The sequence below is a fragment of the Mus musculus genome, chromosome 1, assembly GCF_000001635.26.
Source record: "Mus musculus strain C57BL/6J chromosome 1, GRCm38.p6 C57BL/6J".
NCBI lineage: Eukaryota > Metazoa > Chordata > Mammalia > Rodentia > Muridae > Mus > Mus musculus.
Window position 1 is genome coordinate 159,997,614 of NC_000067.6, and position 22,575 is coordinate 160,020,188.

At 41.4% G+C, this 22,575-nt stretch overlaps 1 protein-coding gene across 11 annotated transcripts in view; it reads right to left on the reverse strand.

Annotated features, from left to right (window-relative positions):
* The window catches only part of Gm31493 (predicted gene, 31493), a 49,799-nt gene that overhangs the window by 21,649 nt on the left and 5,575 nt on the right, over positions 1 to 22,575 (reverse strand). Inside the window, exon 1 of one of the 11 annotated variants that reach the window (XR_865673.2) lies at positions 5,795 to 6,058. The exons of the other annotated variants lie outside the window; for them this stretch is intronic. The gene's annotated coding sequence lies outside the window, so the exon portion shown is untranslated. Of the gene's footprint in view, positions 1 to 5,794; positions 6,059 to 22,575 lie in introns of those variants that run through there. 11 annotated transcript variants of the gene reach the window in all.

Genomic DNA, 22,575 nt, shown 5'->3' on the forward strand with positions numbered 1-22,575 from the left:
CTGGAACTCAAGAAGGTCAGGAAGCAGGAACAGATGCAGAGGCCATGGAGGGATGTTACCTACTGACTTGCTTCCCTGCCTTTCTCAGCTTGCTTTCATATAGAACCCAGGAGATGGTAGCCAGCCCAGAGATGGTACCACCCACAGTGGGCCCTACCAGCCCTGATCACTAATTAAGAAAATGCCTTACAGCTGGATTTCATGGAGGCATTTCCTCAAGGGAGGCTCCTTTCTCTTGTGTTAAGTTGACACACAAAACCAGACAGTACAGTTGCCTTGGTGTGGCGTTTTGTCACAGCAATCAAAAAGTAACTAAGACATATTAATTACTTTTCTTGATGCTGTGACCAATGACCTTCCCAAAAAAAATGAAAGGAAGGAAAGATACAGTTCATATTGGTGGGATAGGTATGCCATTGGGGCCAGCTCTTGTCAGTGGCAGCAGGGACTTACTCACTTACATCTTGATGGATCAATAATCAAAGAAGAATAATGTGGGTATTCATCTGTCACAGCCCGGCCACAACATCAAGACTAGGATTCCAGCATAGGAGATTGGCACCACCCACTTGAAGGACAGGTTTTCCTCCCTCTGTTAAATCTTCTCTGGAAACAGCTCTCAGACATAATCAAAGGTGCAGTCCCTTAATGTTACAGGAGTTGATAAAATGAAAAAGCACAGGAAATAAAAGATCATACTCTGTTGCCATAGAATATTCCAGAGTCACTTGGGTCTTCACTGGAGCCTGAGATGTACACAGCTAGACCATGAGACACCTCATGGATGAAGCAGCAATGGCCTCACAGTGTGCCACAAGGACTGCAACAGTGTCTTGGAAACAAAGCTTGAGAGTGAGCATGTGAAGAGAGAGGTCTGTTCTGTTGGAGCCCAAGCCTGCTGGTTTTTAAGGGAAGTGAAGACAGTCTAGACCTGAAAAGTGACACCATGTGGCCACCAGAGAAACAAGTACCCAGATTGTACAGACCCTTCCTGTCATCTGCTATAGAGATAGATAGGCCTCCCTTTGGACTTTTGTTACTCGTTATGTTAGAGATAGGTCTGACTCCCTATTGGTCCTGATCTGGTGGAAGATGTAGGCCTTGGGAAAAATTCTGAACATCTACAAATTAATACAAACAGGAATCATAATGACCTGATGAAATACAAAGCACCATGTGTTTGGCATTTGACAAGGGATGGTATGGGGTCTAGAGTGGAACTTTCATGTGTACACCTTACACATACATGCAAAGAACAGTATGCCTTCCAATCACAAAAATATCCTGCTTTTACTGGTAGGATAACTGTTTTACTGTTTTTATTTATCTATCCATATTGTATGGATTTTTAAATACTCTATAGTTTTTACAGGGAGTTCCCTTTTCAAAAGGGAAGAGGTAATATATATATATATATATATATATATATATATATATATATATATCATACTCATCACTATAACAAGTGACCCTGTTGGTAGTCTTAGAAACCTACATCCCATGATAAAATCTTCATAAATACTCCTGTGACTCCTGTGATAGCAGTAAGAGACAGGAATCTTGGGCTAGGCAGCAGATAAAGTCTGAACTACCTTCACCGTGAATCCTTAACTTCATGTCTCCTCAGCTGTGCAGGATCTCCCCTGTCCTCCCCAACCTCAAGACTACACAGAGTTCCCTTTGCAAGTAGCTGGCACTGATGGCGCTCACCCTTTCCTTGCTCTTAGCTGAGGTTCCCACATGGGTTCTCTAGCCTCACACGTGTTCTTTGCAGTTTCAATTCTATACCAGGCAGAATCACACAGCAAGGGACAGTCCCTCTCTCCTGCAGTTGGCATAACACAGCCTACACTCTAGGGATCACTTCTTTGTCACAGACCTTTAAGTACCATCCTCACATGGCAGGGCTGAATCTTCCAGCTCATAGAAATGAAAGCTTTGACTCCCAGCTTTCAACAAATGAGTAGGTGAGCCAAAGATAGATGAGCATCTGACACAGCAGAGAAGTTACGATTGCCATCGAGGAGTGGGAGTAAAGGCATAATCCACTTCTCCTTTCCCAGCCAAAATGACTTCTGCTACCTGGAATCAGGTTCTGCCTCTCCTAAGTGAATCCTCTCACATTCATTTCCAACTCCTCTGCAACGGTTCAGTCCTCATCCAGCAATAACCAAGACTCTTTCACAAGTCTCTGACTACCTTCCAGTCTATTCTTCATGCATTGCCAGAGGATTCTTCAAACTCCAAGCTTCCCCTCCCTTCTTTAAAAGCAGTCAGACATCCACCATTATCTTCTGTGTGAAGTCCTAATGCCATAGCCTGGCACTGGATGCCTCTCCCAAGGTAATCATAATCTATCTTGCTCAATTGATCTGTCTCCTTTTTTTCTTTATTTCCTCCAAGCCCCCCAGAAAGCACCTACAGGCATCTGCTATCCCAAACACACACACACTCTCTCTCTCTCTTTCTCTCTCTCTCTCTCTCTCTCTCTCTCTCTCTCACACACACACACACACACACACACACAAAGAGAAAAGGGAGGGATGGGTCAAGGGGAAGGAGAGAGAACATTAGGAAGGAAGGCTAGACTTATCAACTTATCTCAAATATAATGAAGCTTAGAATATCTTTTTCTTAATCTCTGCTTTGTCAAAATTCTATTCACTCAAATATATTTAAACCGAACCTCAAGGAGCAGCCTTCTGCAAACACTGGAAGCGCCGTGCTTACATCTTCTTGAGTTCACTCATCACACTATGGTTGAGCTAGCAGAAAACAAGTGCAGTACTTTATTTTCTGCGCATACTCCGCCACACAGGTTGTTGCACATGGTGGTGGATACATGTTTGCTACTAATCAAAAACAATATCAGATACCGGATTTGTCTTGGTTTCAGCACACACACACCACACTCACACACATAAAAACTCACACACACTCACACACACTCACCACACACACACACTCACTACACACATGCATTCAACACACACACAGAGACTCTCTCTGTGTCTCTCTCTGTCTCTCTCTGTCTCTCCCTCCCTCCCTCCCTCCCTCCCTTCCTCCCTCCACACATACATACATATTCTTATACAACATTCCCCCACATCTACAGGGAATAGGTTCCTAGCCCCACCCCCAGTGATGCCTGAAACTGCTACAGTACTGAAGCCTACATATACTGTTTCTCATATTCATAAATATCCACAATAAAGTTACATTAACAAATCAGTCACAGTAAGAGGGTAACAACAATAACTTAATGAAGCAGAGAACTATGTGGAAATATAAGTTATTTATAACTGATGAGTTGCTTATCTCAGGAATTTTTCATTGAACATTTTCATGTATCAGTTGGCTGTTGACAACTGGAGCTCTGGAAGGTAAATCTGTGGCCTGGGGGAGCTTCCACACACCTTATGTAGCTCTTGGATGCCCACGAGTATGAGTGACTGTTACAGATCTAGTCCTCAGTGTAGCATTGCTGAGGTGAAGAGTCTCTAAGAAATATGTCTGATGAGTTAGGTCTTAGGGTCACTAAGCGCATGCCCTCAAAAGGAATTATGAGACCTTAGAGGTTTGAAGGAGAAGGGCTCCAAAGTCTCGAATGTTTGAATGCTTGTTCTGCAGTTGGTAGAATGGTTTGGGAAGAATTAGGTGATATGATCTTATTGGAGGGGACACTTGGAGTGGGCTTTGAAGTTTCAACAGCCCAAGGCATTCCAAGTTGTTGCTTGCTCTCCCTCTCCCTACTCTCCTCCCCGCTCTCTGCTTTGGCCTTGAGGATGAGACATAGATCTCAGCTACCACACCACCAACATGCCTGCCTGCCTGCTGCCATGCTCCTTGCCATGATGGTCACGGACTGTGACCCCTGGAACTGTGAGCCCTCAAATTAAATTATATCTCTCATAATTTACCTTGGTTGTTGTGGTTCATCCCAGCCATGAAAAATTAACTGAGAGAGATGTGAGTCTTTCTCTGACTTCCTGTTCACAGCATGATGTAAGTTCTCACTTGCAGACATCCATCCCTCCCCACCCCCACCCCCCCCCCCCAGCCCTACTCCAGTCCACCATGGGGAGATTTGGCTAAAAGGGAGCCCTTGCCTTTTGGAATTTCAACCCACAAATTCTGAGCCAACTAAGTCTCCTTTTTTAAAAAGTAAAATAAAGTAAAAATTAGCCTGTCTCAAGCTTTTTGTTTCAGAAACAAAAGACTGCCCCCTGAAACCTCTCCTGGCTGCTAACAGTCTCCCAGTCCTGGCTGCTGACAGTCACCCAGGTTTTGCTTCTTCTCTTTGCTTTTTTTCTCTTGCATTTTTATATTCTAAGTTTTATTTGGAGAAATTTTCAGCCATGCCATCTCGAAGTAGGCTGGCAGGCTTACCCAATTCTGTGCTCATAAAATAGGGCCATTTATCTCACACTATAAGCTGTGTCTCTGACTTTGTACCACAAAATAACAAAGGTGATTTTCTTCTCCATATTTACTGCCCTGTTTCCTATTCAGGACCATTGGTAGGGAAAAGCCCCTGGCCACATATGCATCTTGACTTCCCAGTTTCAGAAGCATATCCAACTAATGGCCCACAGTGGACCTTTAAGTCCCAAAACCTGGATGACAGAGCTGAAGTGGCCTTGAAGTCGGCAAGTCTAATCCCTCTTGGTGCTGAAAAGCATCGCTGTGCTTGTTTCTAGTTTGTGAGAGGTTATGAGGAGCAAATAACAACATGTTTAGACAATCCTATAAAGTCGATCCCAGCATACAAAGGAGAAGTGAGACCACTGTAGCTGATATAAAGCATGTGGTGGGAGGGGCCCAGAAGCCCAGCTGACCAAAATCCACCAAGTAGAGCAATTCGAGTCCACAGGGGTTGTCTGATATGTGCTCCCCAACACCAGAATCAGCACCACTTGCTCTTCCCAGTGCCATTCACCACCACCCCAATGAGGCACTTAGGTATCTGTGACAAAATATGGAGAATGGCTCCTTCCCTACATGGTATTATGAGGTGTTCCTAGACTGTCACATACCTTATGTCCTGTAGTGTTTACATGCATTTTCTGATGTTTCTCCTCTCCTGGGGCACCAGGCCAGGATAAGGGCAAACCTATATTACAGACACTGGGCTAGTACTCTTTCACTCCAAAGTCTTGGCCTGGTTCCTAGACCAAGATGATAGTATTTGCTTCCCGCTCCCTTAGGAGGTGTCTTCTAGGGCTCCTAGTCCCTGTTTAGCTCATGGGACCAACTTGCAGAAGGTGCCCAGAAGTGTCCAAATTGTAGCACACCTTAGCTTGCAAACAATGATTGGCATGATCAGGTCTCAAGTCTTCATGAGAAAGCTATACAGAATTTTGGAACAAAGAGGGCCTCACAGTCTCAGGCCTGTTTCCTTATCAACCCATTTCCAAATAGACCTTGGAGCACCTTCCTTCCTACCCCATCTCACTCTGTGATTCCAAGAAGTGGATGTGCAGTGAGGAGGGTTTTTGAAATGTGGAAGAAGGGACGATCAAGAGGTAGCATTATTTTTCCTCCGTGGCTCAAGCAAACAATGTGCCTTATGTTTTGCTAGTTCCAAGACAATGGTGGGAACTTTATGTTTTTAGTGTGTGTGTGTGTGTGTGTGTGTGTGTGTGTGTGTGAGAGAGAGAGAGAGAGAGAGAGAGACAGACAGACAGACAGACAGACAGACAGAGACACACAAACAGAAAAAGACTGCCTCTGTGTGTGTGTGTGTGTGTGTGTGTGTGTGTGTGTGTGCATGCGTACACATGCATGCACTCACCTCCTTTGGGAAAATGGACACTATTCCATCACAGAGCAATCCCATGCACAAGTAGTTAGAATTTCTATGGTTATGACCAGAAGACTGGAGAGCGAGGGAGAAGGCTGGTACATTTGCAACTGGTTCTCCAGAAACTGCTCCTAGATAGCAGCATCAATCTGCATATAACTCATGGCTGCCATCTGTGAGACATCCTCTTCATGAAAGGCCCAACTGTCTACTAGCTTGAACCAACTGGTTTCCTTCTCCCTAGGGAGTACAAGAAAAGAGGAAGACTGAGAAATGGGCTCACAGAGTACAAAAAAGGGTCAAGTGCTGTGGCCCAGATATCAGGAACCCCCCTTCAAGCATTGTTAGTATTGAGGTCACAGTGGAGGGGCTATCAGGTTGGCACTGATAATCCCTCATCAGACCCACGGAGTCCTCTGACACCTTAGCTTTATCCGGATAGTAGGCTGTAAGTGCCAAGTGCCATGGTTGCAAACTCTTAAAAAGCAGTACAATTCAATACACCTTTATACACATTTTTTTATAATCTGACCATGGGTTCCCTCTCTCCAGTCACCACTGCACACCTTTCCGTAGGGCTCTGGAGTTGCTTCTGCCAGGGCTTCCTCCTGCTTGTACCTGCTTTCTGCACTGCTTTCCCTCCACAGGTCCACTTGATTCTAACCTTTCTGAAACAACTTGCTACATTACAGGGGGATGAGAGCCCCAGTTCTCTGGATCTTAGGGCTCTGTCTTCCTCAGTGCCCTATCCTCTCCTAAAATCTTGGTGAGTCTCCCAAGACATTATCAAGGAGAGAAGCTCTTTGGGGGAGTGAGTAAAAGGTAGCTCTCCTCCCTCCTGTTGCATCAGTTTCCCCTCAAAGGTCTTACCATCTTTCTTTCCACCCCCAGGATGCTTAGCATAGTATCTGAGATGGGCCTCCAGTGATGAGCCCAGGCTGGAAGGTGAGCACCCATAATCCTAACGATATGCTATATATAACAATACAACATCTTAAAAATTTTAAATTAGTTGCCACATTGAGAAATGTTCTTTAAAATACATATTTTTGTGGTTTTATTTTGAATTGATTCCTATTTTGTTGTTATTGTCATTGTTGTTTTTTCTGTGTGGTTATTGTTGTTGTTATTGTTGCTGTCATTATTGTTTTGCTTTTTTCTGTAGACAGAGTCTCTCTATCTAGCCCTGGATATCCTAGAATTTACTATGTAGACCAGGCTGACCCCAAACTTACAGAGATCCACCTGCTTCTATCTTCTGGGTGCTAGAATTAAAGAGATGCACCATCATACATGACTTAGATTCTTAAAACCCATAAAATATAGAAAACCAGGTCCTTTAGATGGAGTCTGAGCTATCCACTCATTCTGCAGTGTCTACTAGTAAACAGTTATGTGCCAACAATAGTATTGAAGGCTCTAGAGCTATATGATGTTCACCAGACAGACATGGTTCCAACTTTTGTTATATCAGAGCAATTGAAGCACAGTCGTGTTGGAGGCATGGACTCCTGTAACTACATCAAAATTGATGATAAAATAATAAAACAAGATCCATTCTGATAATGATGAGATATGAGAAGAACATAGGTCAGATAATCCAGTCCTGGAGTGATGGATCAGGCTGGGCCTCAGAAGAGAGATGACCAACTAAAGATAGTGCCCACCCATGAAGAAGCATGACCAACAGACCCTGATGATGGAATAAAGTACTAAACTCCTCTCTTTTTCTTTTTTAATTTTCCTGTGGTCAGACCAGGTTCTCAGTGAAATATATCACATGTATATGGCCCTGAAATAGCTGTTTGGGGGAATCCAGACCATGGTTTCTCCATGGAAATTCTAGAGAAATTATTAGAACAAGGCCAGAGATGGCTGACCAGCAAAACAATCAAACCTGACAGGGGAAGGCCTGAAGATGTGGAACGCAAAGATATTTACTCATCGGGACTTTCAGAGATACCCTGGGAAGAGGCGGAATTCCTGAGCCATTAAGACAGGGAGACCAGATGGTGGCCACATGTGTCTAGAAGCCAAGAAGGAGCAGGAGAACTAAATGCATGGGTGGAACTCAGGCCATATTTAGAAAACTACAAACAGGATCCCAAACAAAAGACAGGCTCCTCTGAAGAACTTCCCCTTGCTCAGTTCTGACAAAGCTAGGAAAATCGTGCTCCTGAAACATCTGCCACCAAAGTCACATGTCCCCTCTCCTTCTTGGCTGCTTTGGTCTTCCAGCAGCAGCACAGGAAGGAAGGTCTTCATGCAGTAGGGTCACTTGGAGCACCTGACAGGGCTTCCTGATACAAGGCTAAGGATGATGCTCAAGGCAGGGTGGAATATTTCAGCTCAAGCAAAGCCTGACAAAGGCCTGTTGTAGAAATGTAGAGCTGTGTGCGATGACTTTGGTCAAGTCCCTTATTCAGTGCTATTGTCAGTTATGCTCCGGTGTGTGCTTGAAATGTTTCTCGTGCTCTTGGACCTTAGATTCTATCAGGTAATAACAAAGATAGTATCAAAAATAGAGTGAAAGATGGAAGAGTGGGCATACTGGAAGAGAGCCAGTTGCACCGTCAATAGAGAGAACAGAATGAAGTAATGTTTGAGTAAATGAAAGTCATGAGGAAGACCATTTTTTGCCAAAATCCCTGAAGGGAGCACATGATGGTGTGTTCTGATGACAGCAAAGAGGCCAGCGTGTCTGCGGCACAGAGGAGCACAGGACAAAGTAGCTGATGAACTGAAGAGGTCATGGAACCAAGTCATGTGAACATCAAAAGCCACCGCAGTGTGTGTAATCCACCAACATTCAGAACAGAACTGTGGTGAGCACCATCCCTTCAGGGTCTGCATACTTTCATCTCTGTGTTCACAGTACTTAGCATATTACCTACACCCTATAAATGCTTGGTAGATGAATCACTAGGGGTGAAAGGCTCTCATTAGGATGCCCCAACACACAGTCATCACCTTCAGATTCTGTTTCCCCTCTCCTAAACTCCCACAGAACCACGCAGCCCTAGAGACACCACCAATGAAATATAAGACTTGGCATGGTCATCAGGTAAAGCTCCATCTTCTCCCACCCTGCAGGGAGACACCACATACCTCCAGAGTCCACTGCATATCAAATTCTTAGAGAAAGAGTTTGGGAATGTTGGTCTATATGGTCAAATTAAGCTGGAAATGAGTGTATTTATCTATAGGCTCTACCTCCAGGACTCCTCCCGTTGTGGCTCTGCATTAGTCTTCTCTGTCTAGCCTCCCATAGAGTCCCTTTAACAAGCACCAAAGAGTTCCTCAGGAAGGAATATCTGCGCAGTGTCAAAACACACATAAGGTATACTTAGCAGGCAGGGGTGCTCCGCTGTGCAGTCTATTCTCAATTGAAACAGTGTAACTCTACACACTAAATCCCAGGGCCAAACCTAGCTAGCCACCAGGTGAAAGGAAGGAACTAACATAGTGCCATTTCCCTGCCCCACCCCTGCCTCACTCCTGTCCCTCCTCTGCCCAATCACATTGCTGGGCAAGAACATGTTTCACGTTCTCTGAAAATCAGAGCCTCACAGTTTTAATTAATTAGCTTTCGAGACAAGAGTCTCACAACATAGCCCACGCTGGTTTCAAACTCACTGATGTTCCTGTCTGAATCTCAAATGACTTTTAAATTTATCTTTACATGAGACATACAAACAAATATTATATGTGTCAGGGAGTTTCCGTGGGTTATCTGGTTGCACGCATGCCTCCTGTTTGCATGATGTTCAAAGCAGCTTATGAATAGATACCTATCTCCAACACTCTCCTCAAGCTTTTTGAAATGTAGAGTGCATTGCTGCCATCTATACCCACCTGGTCCTCAACAGCACACAAGGACTCTCCATTCCCATCTGACTATAACTTAGTACCCCTTCTTTAGTCCTTTCTCCCATCTCTCGCTGAACACCCCACTCCCCACCCGAACATCCTGTGATAGGCTCTTGTCTGCCAGATAAAAGCAGTATTGTTATTCCTAGGTACTACATGTGACCAAGTAGGAGACTCAGTGAAGTTTCATAAACACTTTTCAACTGACCAAAATTTTTATTTTACTCCATGTTACTCTTAGTGCTGCGTTAACTCCTTCCTTCCCCACCTTTATTTCAAGCAAGCTCCCAGGTCTCCCTCTCCTTGGGCAGTCACTGTCTCAGAAGACTAAGAGAAGGTCAGCACGATCCATCTCTGAAGGTCACAGTGCCTTTGTGCCCAGAGTCAAAGGAGAACAAACAATGGGGACAGAGTAAAAAAAAAAAAAACCCGCTCTAGAAAGTCAAATGCTTCAGAACGGAGTTGCTCAGGGATCAGCAGAGATCATTATATTCCTTGAAATATATTTCTGTTTAGCACAAACCTCCATTTTTATGACCTCAGGAAAAAAAATTCAAATACCTGCCCTGAGATTTCTGAAAATTGCTAGGGAACCGGTATTCTTTTCTCACCTCTGGCTCCAATTTCCTGCCCTTGCCGAATTCTTATTCTCTGCTCTCCATAATTTCGCACCTTCTTCGCCTAGCCCTATCTTCTTCCCCTAAAAGCAATCATTTCTACAGGCATGGCACGTTAGCAGAATTTTTATTGATGGTTTTTAGGTCATGAAGGATGGGTTACAATCTCCCACCAACAGCAGACAACCTAACATCTGATACTAGCCGTCCCATTTCTAAACATTCTCTGGGGATTTCTCACTGGCCAGGCCTTCATGTACAACAGCAAGGCTTCTCTCTCCCACTCTCCCTCAGGGATTCTCTGCACTCTTCTCTCACAGCATTTGCCCTTCTCTCCTGCTTTGCATAGCTGGGTGTTCAGTGGGACCACGATCCTTTGGCTTGAGCTTTCAAAGGCAGACGCGTTAATTCTAACTCATCAGAACACAGAGGAAGAAACTTTGGTTTCTCTTTCTAAGGTCACTTACTCATTTGTCTCATGGTCTGTCTTGCAGTCCTTTGGGCTGTAAACCTTCATTTATATCCTTAGTTAACACACAAACTGCCATATCTGGACCTTTGCTGTAAAGCAGTGGTGGTATCACTATCATTTTGTAGGTAATTCAGACTGTGACCACATTATAAGGCCTCTGCCACCAAGTTGTCTAACTCAGGTAGTTTTAGCCTGGGTGGAAGGAATAAAGAAACTACACACCACTGCAAGCTATCTGCCAATTTCTCCAAACTATCTGCATCTTTGTGTGTTTTTCTAAAAAAGCTCATACATAACTTTTATAGACATCTCTAACTTCCTCCCAACCCCTCCATGCCCACCTCTGAAAATGTTTTAATCACTGTTTGGTAGCTAATGATCAGGATCATGCTGAGTTCTGGATCAACATCACTGCCCAAGGTGGCAAGCTAGCCTTAAGCCGCATCAAGTAATCAGCAGCTTGGGAAATTGAAGAAATCATTGTGAAAAGACCTAAATGTTCAAAAATACATGCTATGAGAGTTGTGAAAAGTCAACTGGAGTTTTAAGAGCACAGAAAATAAAACTATAAAATCTTTTCTTTTCAGAGAGAGGGGAGGTTTTCAAATGTGATTCAATAAGTTGATGCCTAGGAGATCATTTGCAGTAACAGACAACAGACTTTTATGCCTCCCATTCTCAAGAGCCTGGCTTCATACTTTTAAAATATTAGCCACACAACAAAGATGAGTCAGATACCTAGATGTACTGAATCCACTGGAAAAGGATTTAGTTCACATAAAACAATTGCGACAAATGAACTCGGAGTTAAGTATGGATGGAAGCCTGGAGCCAATTAAAACTAAATGGGAAAGAGATTTAAGTCTGAAAATTGAAGATAAGGGTCGGCAATTATCCTGCCATCTAACCAAACACAAAACTGCACCGCTCTGGATGACTTGATGTATTTTTAATTATCATATCAAGCATTTGACTCTAGTTAGAAAAATGAAATTGACCGTGAGAAAAAAAAAGTCTACTTTCACCAAGAAAAATACCCTTCTGCCCACATATTGTCTCTACACAAAGACCCAGATGTGCACAGCTGTTCAAAGCCACTCAAAGCATATCATAAATTGTACAGAAAGACTTCTCAGTATCTCCTGGGCTGTGTTTACCTCCTATTAATTCTCAATTGATTGTGGAAATATTTAGTTTTGCCTCACTTACATTGTTAATGGTTTTATAGCAGATTACAGGAAAAGAAATGAGAAAGATCTTTAAAAATATGCTGAATAACTAACACCATAGAAAACAACCCAGCGGTGAGGTTCCATACAAGAGGGACCCTGCCCTGGACCTATCCATTAGAAGGTCTTATATGTTTCTTTTTTGAAGATGGTGTGAACACCTCTGCCACCCAGGACTGTGCTCTGGACTGACAACCCACTCCTGTGTCTAATTCCCCTCCACACTCTCTGGAGAAACACTTTACATCTTTTGCCCATATCTTTGAAACAGAAGGCAGCTAAATTCGAATGTCATGAAGGTTTGAAGGTTCTGACCCGCTGACATTAAGCCATGGGGAAAAGATGCCCAGTGGAAGTGCTTGGCTGTCCAGAGACAAATCAATCCATCCAACCCTTCCTTACTGTGTAAATGCGATAGTTTTTGCATGCTAGATTACTGTTTCCCAGGAAGTGCCAGGTGTCTATATTCTTCTCTTTCTATTCTAACACAGGGTTCCAGAAATAGTCACAGTTATCCTAACATTTGCAAAAGATCCAGGTAACAGTTGAAAAATATTTTGTAACATTAAACAGTTCTTATTACCCTTGCGTTTGTATCTGAGTAAACTGAGATAGTCATTTTCAATACTGAGTGCTGCAACTAAAGATCATTTTATTTTTATCAAAATGCTTAAATATGTTAATTAAGTTTCCAAAAAATTTAGTTGACATTTAACTAGAGAATTTTATGTTAAATGCTTGCAGGTAAAGGCTAGGCTTTAGCTTAATGGTAGCGTGCTTTACATTCGATTCTTCTCCTTCCAGGGTGATGGAGATATACTTATCTACCCAATGAGTGCAACTTAAAGACCTTGAGAATTATACATAAATGAATATTAAACACTGAAGAGTAAAGAGAAGAAAGCAGAGTTGTTGGAGTTATGAAGTAGTAACAAAAATAATTCTATGGTCGGGGCTCAGCACAACAGGAGACATGAAGAACTGAATTAAAGGGTCATAGCATCAGGAAGGGTGAGAACCGCTGCCCTGGGGTTTCATTTTGCTTCATTCATGGGTCTCACACTTGGAGCTGAAGACACCAGCAACGAGGCGTATAACAGTCTCAGACCAAAGCACCCTCAACCAACATTTCTCTCTCTCTAGCCAAACCCCAACAGTGGACCCTCTTAGCAATTCGGAAACCTTACATGATCATCACTCTGTTCCCACCAAACCAAGCTGACCTCACTTCCATTCATGGGCAGCAAAAGCCAAGTGTGAGCCAGGCTCCCCGTACTTGAGCAAATGTAACAAGGTACCCAGCACATCCATGGAGGAGTATCAGAGAAGGTTAAACAGGGAGCCTGGAACTTTTAACCTAGCTGGCCAGTAATAAATTTCCTATGCCTTCTGGTCATGATGTTTATAGGTACTAGTCTGAGACCCTAGACTTCTACCTCCATGCAGCAAAAACTAAAGGCCTCCTCCATAGGCTCTGAGATAGCAACAATAGAGGCCAGCAGAGGTCTGGACCTTGACCATCCCCGAGCTATAACAAGGCCTCTCTTCCTGCAAAATCAATGGAAACCATATGAGGAAGCTAAACTCCACGTCAACCTGTCAGTGAAGAGGAGCAGCTCTCTTAGATATCTTAGAGAAGTACCTGGGTCTCACCTCCTCCTGGCAGGAATGAAATGTCTCTTCATCATTGCTACCATACCAAGAGAAGCAAACAAAGTGTTCAAATGGCAGAAACAAAAACAAACAAGCCATGAAAATGTTCAGGTTTTGATAGAAAAATCAGTCATCCTACAACCAAGGAGATCTCCTACTGAACGAGAAAATGGCAATCAATAGAAGCTCACGCTGAGATGAAAGAGATATCACAATGGCCTGACAAGGATTTTAAAGCGGCAATGATCATAGTGCCCAGGGGCAACTACAAGCACACGTGGAACAAACAAAAATACTGAAAGTACCTGTAAAGGAATAAAAGATTGAAAAAGAATAATCAAAAAATCATAGGTCTCAAAAGAAAAAGGAACCAGAGAGATGTCTTCGTTGAACCTGATGACCGAGGTTCAATTTCCAGAATCCTCATGCTCAAAGGAGAGAACCAACTAACTCCTGTGGCTTGTGTGCCCCTCCCTCTCAAACAACATGAATAAATAAATGTTTGGGAAAACCACAATAACTCAAATTAAATGTTCAATAAATGAACAAACATTATAGCAGGAGATGGAACAACAGAAATTACCCAAACTGTGCCACAGGAAAAAAAATTAACTAGGGAGGGAAAGTAATTGTGTAGAGACCTGTGAGACCAAAACAAAAGATGTCAATTTTTCTTATTTGTTTCTTTGAGAAAGATCTCACTTTGTAGCCTCGGATGGCCTGGAATTCACTATGTGAATCAGGCTGGCCTTAAACTCACAGAGATCTGCCAGCCTCCAACTTAAAAGCATGCCACTATACCCAGCTAAGGTCTAGTATTTTGATCAGTGGAATAAAGAAGGAGAAGAATGATGAACCTAAGGAAGTACGCAAACAAAATCTATACATACTGACTGGCAGCACCCTAAGTTTGGAAAGAGACATAAACCTACAGATGCAAAAAGCTGAATAGCTTCAAGCAGGCTATGCCAAAGGACTGGATTGGAATAACTGAAGACAAAGGATGGGTTTCAAGTCATCATAATTGAGCTTTGATAACTAAAGAGAGGCAGGCTGTTGAAAGGTTCCAGTAAACATATAAATAAAATGAGCTTTCTTCTATTTGCTAAATTTCTAAATTATTTCTGTTGGTAGCAGTAAACATTATTACCCTGATATGACTCTAAATGTATGCAGGGAGGGGTTGCTTATGACCATTACGAGTGAGGAACAGCAAGAAAATAAGGAGAAGGTGACACATATATGCTTCACTCCAGTGAGTTAACTGACTTTGGTAAACTGTATAAACACTAGACCTATTCTGACCTGCAGGGGAACCATTCCGAGAAATGCCTGAAACCATCAATAGGATTAAACCCTATTTACAATACGTTTTTCTCTGTATGTACATAACAACTTTCATTCGCGAGTTAGATAGGATAGCAGAGTAATAACAGTCATAATAAAATAGAGCCATTATCAAAATATTCTGGAAAACTATGTAACTGTGGTCTCTCCCTAAATATTTTATTGCACTGTCTCATCCTGCTTGTGATGTGAGATGATACAACTCCTACATGATGAGGTAAAGTCGGGAGAAGGATGTCTGTGTGTGGCACAGTGTTAGGCTATGTTGAGCACCTGATAAAAAATCAAAGGGAGGTTTGTCTGCTCCTAATGATCCTTTATCACTGAGCTAGGATGATGATGTAGGTTAAAACTCAAGGAAGGCGATAATAGTTTAGGATCATTGTTAGTTGAAGGGTTTCATTTGTTTTGCTTGCTGGCTTGCTTGTTCCTAAAATCTACTGGAAGGACATGATAATGAAAAGCTGTCTCTTAGTAACTCATGGGAGTGTAGCTGTAGAGGGTGTAATCCATACAGGTGACTTTAGTGCTCGCTGTCCTCTATCCAAGAACCCTGTTTCATTGTTTTGTTCTTTAATGATGTTTACATTACTGGCTTTACTTGAATTTCTTCATCACCATCACTTCCTCTTTCTCTGCAGAAGACTCTACAAGTTCTCCATTTCCTCACTTAACACTTTTTGACTTCCACTTCGTCGAGCATGTTGGCAAATCCTTCCCTACCAATTTGTCTTGCTGCATGAATGATTTTCCTCATTTTTCCATCCACTCCCTAGGAAGCTTTGAAAGCATTCTTGACTCCACTTCATAGGTCCTCCCAAAAGGTATTTGCTTCTTCTGCTTTAACTTACCCATGTGATGGATGTGTGTATTAATCGGGGCTCTCCAGAGTCACAGAACTTATGGGTAGTCTTTATATAGTAATGGAATTTGTTGATGACTTACAGTCTGTAGTCCAACTCCCCAGCAATAGTCAGCAACAGCTGGGAATAGAAGTCCAAGGATCTAGCAGTTACTCAGTCCCACAAAGTAAGCAGGCGAAGAGAATCTTCCTTCTTCCAATGTCCTTACGTAGGTCTCCAGCAGAAGGTGTGGCCCAGATTAAAGGTGTTCGCCACCAAGCCTGGATCTGGGACTTCCTTTGTCCCAGATGACCTTGAACTCAGAGATCTCCTTGCCTTAGTCTCCTGGGATTCATAGCCGCTATGCCTCAAGATCTCCATGCCAAGATCCAGGTCAGAAACTTGTATCTCCCAGCCTCAAGATCAGGATCACAGATGAGGCTTCCAATTCTGGACTGTAGTCCATTCCAGATATAGTCAAGTTGACAACCAGGAATTGTATTAGCTAATACAATGAGATTGGCTGAGAAATAGAGAATGGTATTTAGAACTGTAATATATTCAGACAAGAAGTCTTTATCAAATGCTCCTAAGTACCTGGTAGACATGTAGCATTGACATACCAAATGTTCTGGTTAAGGAGATGAATCCATGAGGTTCTGCTTAGAGATACAAAATATATCCTTCACATTCTCATCTTCATAGCACAGATTCAGAATGGCCAAAAGCATTGTCCATTATGAATATGAATTTATATTCCAATTTCTCCAAGGACTTCTGAGTAATTTTTTCCACTGGAATGAAGTACTGTTAGAATCATCCTATAAGCAAAATGTCTATTACTCATATTTTCTGATTATGAAGCCAGAACACAGAAAGTTAATTTTAGTTGGTTTTGGAGTGTGTGTGTGTGTTATCTCCTCCATATGTTATAGCTGGTTTTGTTGTGTCCTGAGTATTGCTACATCCTATTGTCAGTCTGTCCCTCCAAGTTTAGTTCGCTGGTGCCTCTTTTACAGTGTAATGAATGTAGACCTATGGGGTATCTTCTTTTGAAGAAATTCAGTTTAATCATAATTAAAGACTAGCTTTGGATGATGTTGTTTCCCTTAATTAATTTCAACATTGCTAGAAATGTGGCAACAGCTTCTTCATTGGCAGTTACAGCTTTCCACTAATTTTCTTTTTTCAGTCCAAGCTTGTGTGACTATTATATATATATAAAGTAGTTTGGTTTGGTATCCCTTATTTCAGGAAATCTGTTTCTGAAGGTTTTGTAAAACATATTTGGGTGAAACATATTGCCAACAATTGGGTTATACTTCAATGACTTTCCCACCTTATCTAAGCTCTGTTGTGCTTCAGCTATAATTTTCACAGTTTGAGGCAAAACAACAAAGCTAGCACATGTTTCTTTTCCCTCTTTAATATTGCACAGAATATTTGTTCTTAACCTCAACACCCTTTTTCTACCCTTATTAAGTGAATAGTTTTCACTTAAAGGAGATACATTACAACTGTCAGCATCATTAGTCTTGTGTTGGGGGCCAATGGTGAGCAAGGTAAAAGTTACCTGAGCACAAGCATTAAGAAACAGCAACAGCCAATCCGATAGCCATTAGTTGACTAACAGGAAGCACACACAACAGAAAGACACCAGATGACTGAATCTGTATTCTGAGTATGACAAAGAAAGACACACGGGATCTCACCATGATATCAAGAACAACATGGAATTTAAAACTTATGAAGCATTTATTTCTGGAATTTTCCCATATAATATTTTCAAATGTGATTGATCAGAAATAAACCAAAACCTCAAAATATTAAAATATGATAAAAAGAATAGAGAAATAGTATATATAGTTATCCCTAACACAACTATATTTAAAGCTACACAAAGTGATATACTCAAATATACAATGAACAAGTAAATAAAATGGAATTCTAAAATTGTTCAACTAACTCACAGGAAGTCAGGGAAAAGAAAACAGAAAAATATTTAAAGTAGAACAAAGACAAAGGTAACATCATATTCTGGTACTATCAATAATTATATTAACTATAAACAGCCAAAATATGTAAGCAAAAAGACAAATATTGGGAAAGATAACTAAAAAGGTGACTCAAGTATATGCTGAGTACAAAAATCTCACTCCAGAGTTCACAATACAGTCAGATACAACATAAAAGATGTGGAAAGGACTGTGATGCAAATATTAAATAAATAAAAATTGGGGTGGCCGTGTTAGTACCTGCTAGAGTGAAGAGTAAAAAGAATGTGAGACCCAAAGAGGGCTCTACATAATTATAAAAAAGGATGTTTTCTCTAAGAAGACAGAACAACCCTAAACATATAGTCACTAAACAGGAGAGCCACAAGATATGTGAAATAAAAGTTGATAGATCTATGGAAAACCAGACAAACCTGTAATTATAATTATGAAATTGTACTTCCTTCTCGGCAGTGTTTAAAGGCCTCACAGGAGACCATCAAGCATATATAAGCTTATCTAGACCATCAGCCAACAGAACTTAAGTGAGAAGGGTTGAGCACTTCTCCCAACAAGAGCAGAGTATGAACTCTTTCTGAGTGTGTACAGAACACACAGCAACATAAATCAGGCCCTGAGCCATCAAAACAAACCCCAACAAGTTTCAAAGAATTCAAATCACACTGAATTTTTTTTTTTAGCACAGTGGTCTCTAAGTGGACTTTAATGACAGAAAAAGTGATTTTTTTTTTCTGAACAGTTGAAAATTAAACCAGATATTTTTCAATAACTGTTGGGTCAATGCAATTTGAAAGGAAAAATTTTAATACATTTACAGGAATGAAAGGCGTAATATATTAAAACATAAAGAGGAACGTTGAGAAGTGCACTCTACCACAGAGAACAATAGTAAGGAGAAGTGGTTGTAAATCAATACTCTCACCCCTACATCTATAACCTCCTTTTAAAAGTTAGTGAGATAGCGTAAAGTAAGGAGGAGAAAGGAAAAACAGCAGAAATAAGTGAAAACAAGGTAGAAGAGTCAGTGACAATTACATTTCTTTGGAACTGGCAAAACTCTAATAAAACCAACAACAACAACAACAAAAGTAAAAATGGAAAGAGACATCAACTACCAGTGTTCAGATGGTGTAGAATATTGTTATAGACACAGTAGACATTAAAAATCATAAGTAAACCCCATAAATAATTCTTTATGCTTAAATTTAATAAATCAACTCTTCAAAGCACAACCTGCCATCCACATGAAACAGGTCACTTCATATCTGCGGAATTATAACAAGTTGAATCTATAATTTTAAAATTTCCAAAAGAGAACTTTCCAAGCCCATATCATTCCACAGGAGAATTGTACCAGCTGTTTGATAGCAGATCAATACCAATTCTACACAGAAAATAGAAGAGAAGCAAGCCTTTCCCAGTTCATTCCCTGAAGTCACTGCGGCCTGATTCCAACACCTGATAGAGAGAGCACAAAAACTGAGAAAAGAGAAACTGAAAACCACCATCCCTCGTGGATACAAACACAGAGCCCTGGAAAAAAAAATAGAACTCATGAATAGATAACAACCCATTATATGCGGTAACCAAGTATAGTTTATTCCAGCGACGCAAGCCATCTTCCACATTTAAAAAGCAGTACAACTGCCATTTTATTTAGCTATCGTAATTCCTAAGTGCTTTCTAAACACTTATCTTCATACCTAAAGATAAATATAGTGCCCAACCCCCCACCAAAGAAGCTTCCCTTTACAACAGGGACTAGTACAGAAAACCACACTGGTCAGAATGGATAGAAAAACTGGCGGTGGGGTGCATGACCCCAGTGGATAGATCTACAACACAACTCCTGCACCTAAGGACCAGATAAGATCGTGAAAGACACAGCGGAAAGATGGTAAGAACCAAAGCACCAGGAGATCTGCTGTGATATTGGTTGCCTGGAAATAACATGGAAGCTATACCCATGATACTTCAACAATATGGCTGCCTAAGCAAGACCTGGACAAGGACAATACCACAATACATGCTATCATGGAAGGGGGAAATCTCACTGGGCCCCACTCCTAGATGAGGAACTACAGTAACTGGAGAATACTGAGAGCATGAGAAGCAATCTTCCTCCAGGACTGAGTCCTTAAATTGGTTATCCAGTAGCAAGTGGTCAGCCCTGATCATGTGCCTGTAAGCAACAACTCAGCAGGCTGTATTTATATATAAGTTATATTATGTATTAAGCCTTATAGGTGTGTGGTATGTGTATGTATGCATGTGAGCAAGTGTGTGTGTGTGTGTGTGTGTGTGTGTGTGTGTGTGTGTGTGTTTGTATATGTATGTAACAATAATAAAGATGGGGTAGGAACGCCTTAGGGGTGGGAGGATTGAAGGAAGAAAATAATATATGATAAAGATTCTCAGGAAAATGGGAAGAGAGAGTCACTACCCCAGCTCTGTAAGAACACTTACCAACACCCTACAGCGAACACTGTACTCTGTGTGGAAACCCAGCTGCTCTCCCCTTAAGATCCCAAGCCTGAATGGGATGTCTGCCCATGATGCTTATTCACCATGCTCTTGAAAGTAAAAAGACAAAGGAAATAAAAGGCACACAGAGAAAAAAAATGACGAAATTAAAAATAAAACTGTCTCCATGTGTTAATTAAATCTTTGCCTACATAGACTATTCCATGGAAACTATAAAAACTAATAAACAAAAGCATCCAGAACTAACAAGTGTTTACAAATGCCACAGGACTCATGATCAACTTCGTTACATTTCCTAGCAATGAACTCATGGATACCTTGATTCAAAATAGCACACCATTTATACCAGCCCCCAAATCACTTAGCTGTAATCAGATGTCAATGAAACAAAATATGTATAGGATTTGTGCCCTAAAGCTTAAATACTGATTAAAGTAATGGAAAAAAATCTAAATAAATAGATATACTACATACATGGTTTAAAGCACTCAGCAAGAAAAAAACAAACAAACAAAAAAACAAAACATCAACTTCTCCCAAATACATAGATTTTGCACAAATACTGTCAAAAATCTCAGCAACATTTTAAAAGCTAACTAAATTACCCAAAAACTAAAAGAGAAAGGCAAAGAAAATTCAATACGTAAAACTGCTTTTGAAATAAAATAATAAAGCAGAAAGACCCAATCCAATTCATCCTAATATACAACTACTAAGTTAGTGAGAACTGATGGAGACAGAGAGGGAATAGGAGGGGGAGGAGGAGGGGAGGGGGAGGGGAGATGGAGGGGGAGGGGGAGGGGGAGAGCTGAGTATGTAGAGGATGGCCTTATCTGGCATCAGTGGGAGGGGAGGCCCTTGGTCCTATGGAGGCTCAATGCCCCAGCATAGGGGGATGCTAGGGTGGGGAAGTAGGAGAGCACCCTCATAGAAGCAGGGGGATGGGGAATGGGATGGGGGTTTGTGGAGGTGAAAAAGGGAAAGGGGATAACATTTGAAATGTAAATAAATAAAATAACCAATAAAAAGAAAGAAAAAGAAAAAGAACTTCTACAAACGGCCCAGGAGCAACTGGACATACATAAGCAAACAAACAAAACCTCACCCCACTTATCACTCTTAGTTTAAAAACCAACTCAAATGTACTCCAGGCTTAAATAAAAAAACATAAACCTATAAATTTTTGGACAAAATGGGAAGGGAAAATGTGATCTAGGACTAAGCAACGAAAATAATTAAACAGGAGGGATGGTGAGAAAGAAGAGGAACAAAGAAACCAATAGACGGAGCCATCTCAGGCTGCAGTTCTTGTTCCATAGCCTTGCACTTAAACTGGACACCAAAAAGTACCATGCAAAATAGAGTTGGATTTTTCAAAATTAAGGCGTCACATGAAAGAAAAGGTGCATCTGCATGCGAAAGGCTGACATAAAGATTCCAGTGCAGATAGCAATGTTATCTTGGCTGTAGAAATGCCTTTGTCCCAGTTAGTTATGTAAGATATAACTGACAGAAGAAAACAGGTCAATGATGTATGAGTTCTTTCTGTGTCACTCTCATACCTGCATAATTATCCCAACACAACAAAGTGTAAATTACATTCATTTATTTATCATTTGTATTTCTTTTCATATACGTGATTAAAAATACTTTAGGAACACTTCTTAGTAACATACATGAAAACAATGTTAAATTTTCAATTGTTAGCCTTTACTTCTATTTATGTCTTCGATGAAAATATATTCAAATGTTATCCCTGTTCCACAGCCTTGCACACCAACCTAAGTCACCCTTCACTGCTGCCCATACACACACACACCTCCCTCTCTCCGTTCTGGACCCTCGAACTTCTTTAATGTATCCTGCTGGTTTGTACTTCTCTGCTGGTTGGCTCTGCCTCACAAATAACCTATAAGCAACTTTTCACCACTCTAAACCCATCTCCTCTGGGAATTCTCAGTCTGTCCCTCCCCAAAGGACCAACACTAAGAGCCTTCACCTTGCTTCTGTGGCTATGATGTTAAATTTTGGTTTTGGTGCCCACCCCTTGATTGCTTGTATGTCTTCCCTGTCTTCATATCCATGAGCGCTTTGAGGAGTGTGACTGTTTTCCACCATTGCACTGCCAACACTTCAAATGATACATATGAAGCGATCTGCAAATGCTGCTGACATGGCTGAACTCCGGCCTCACATTTCTCCATCTATTTGTTTCTTTGTCCCTTTTCCTTCTCACCATTCTT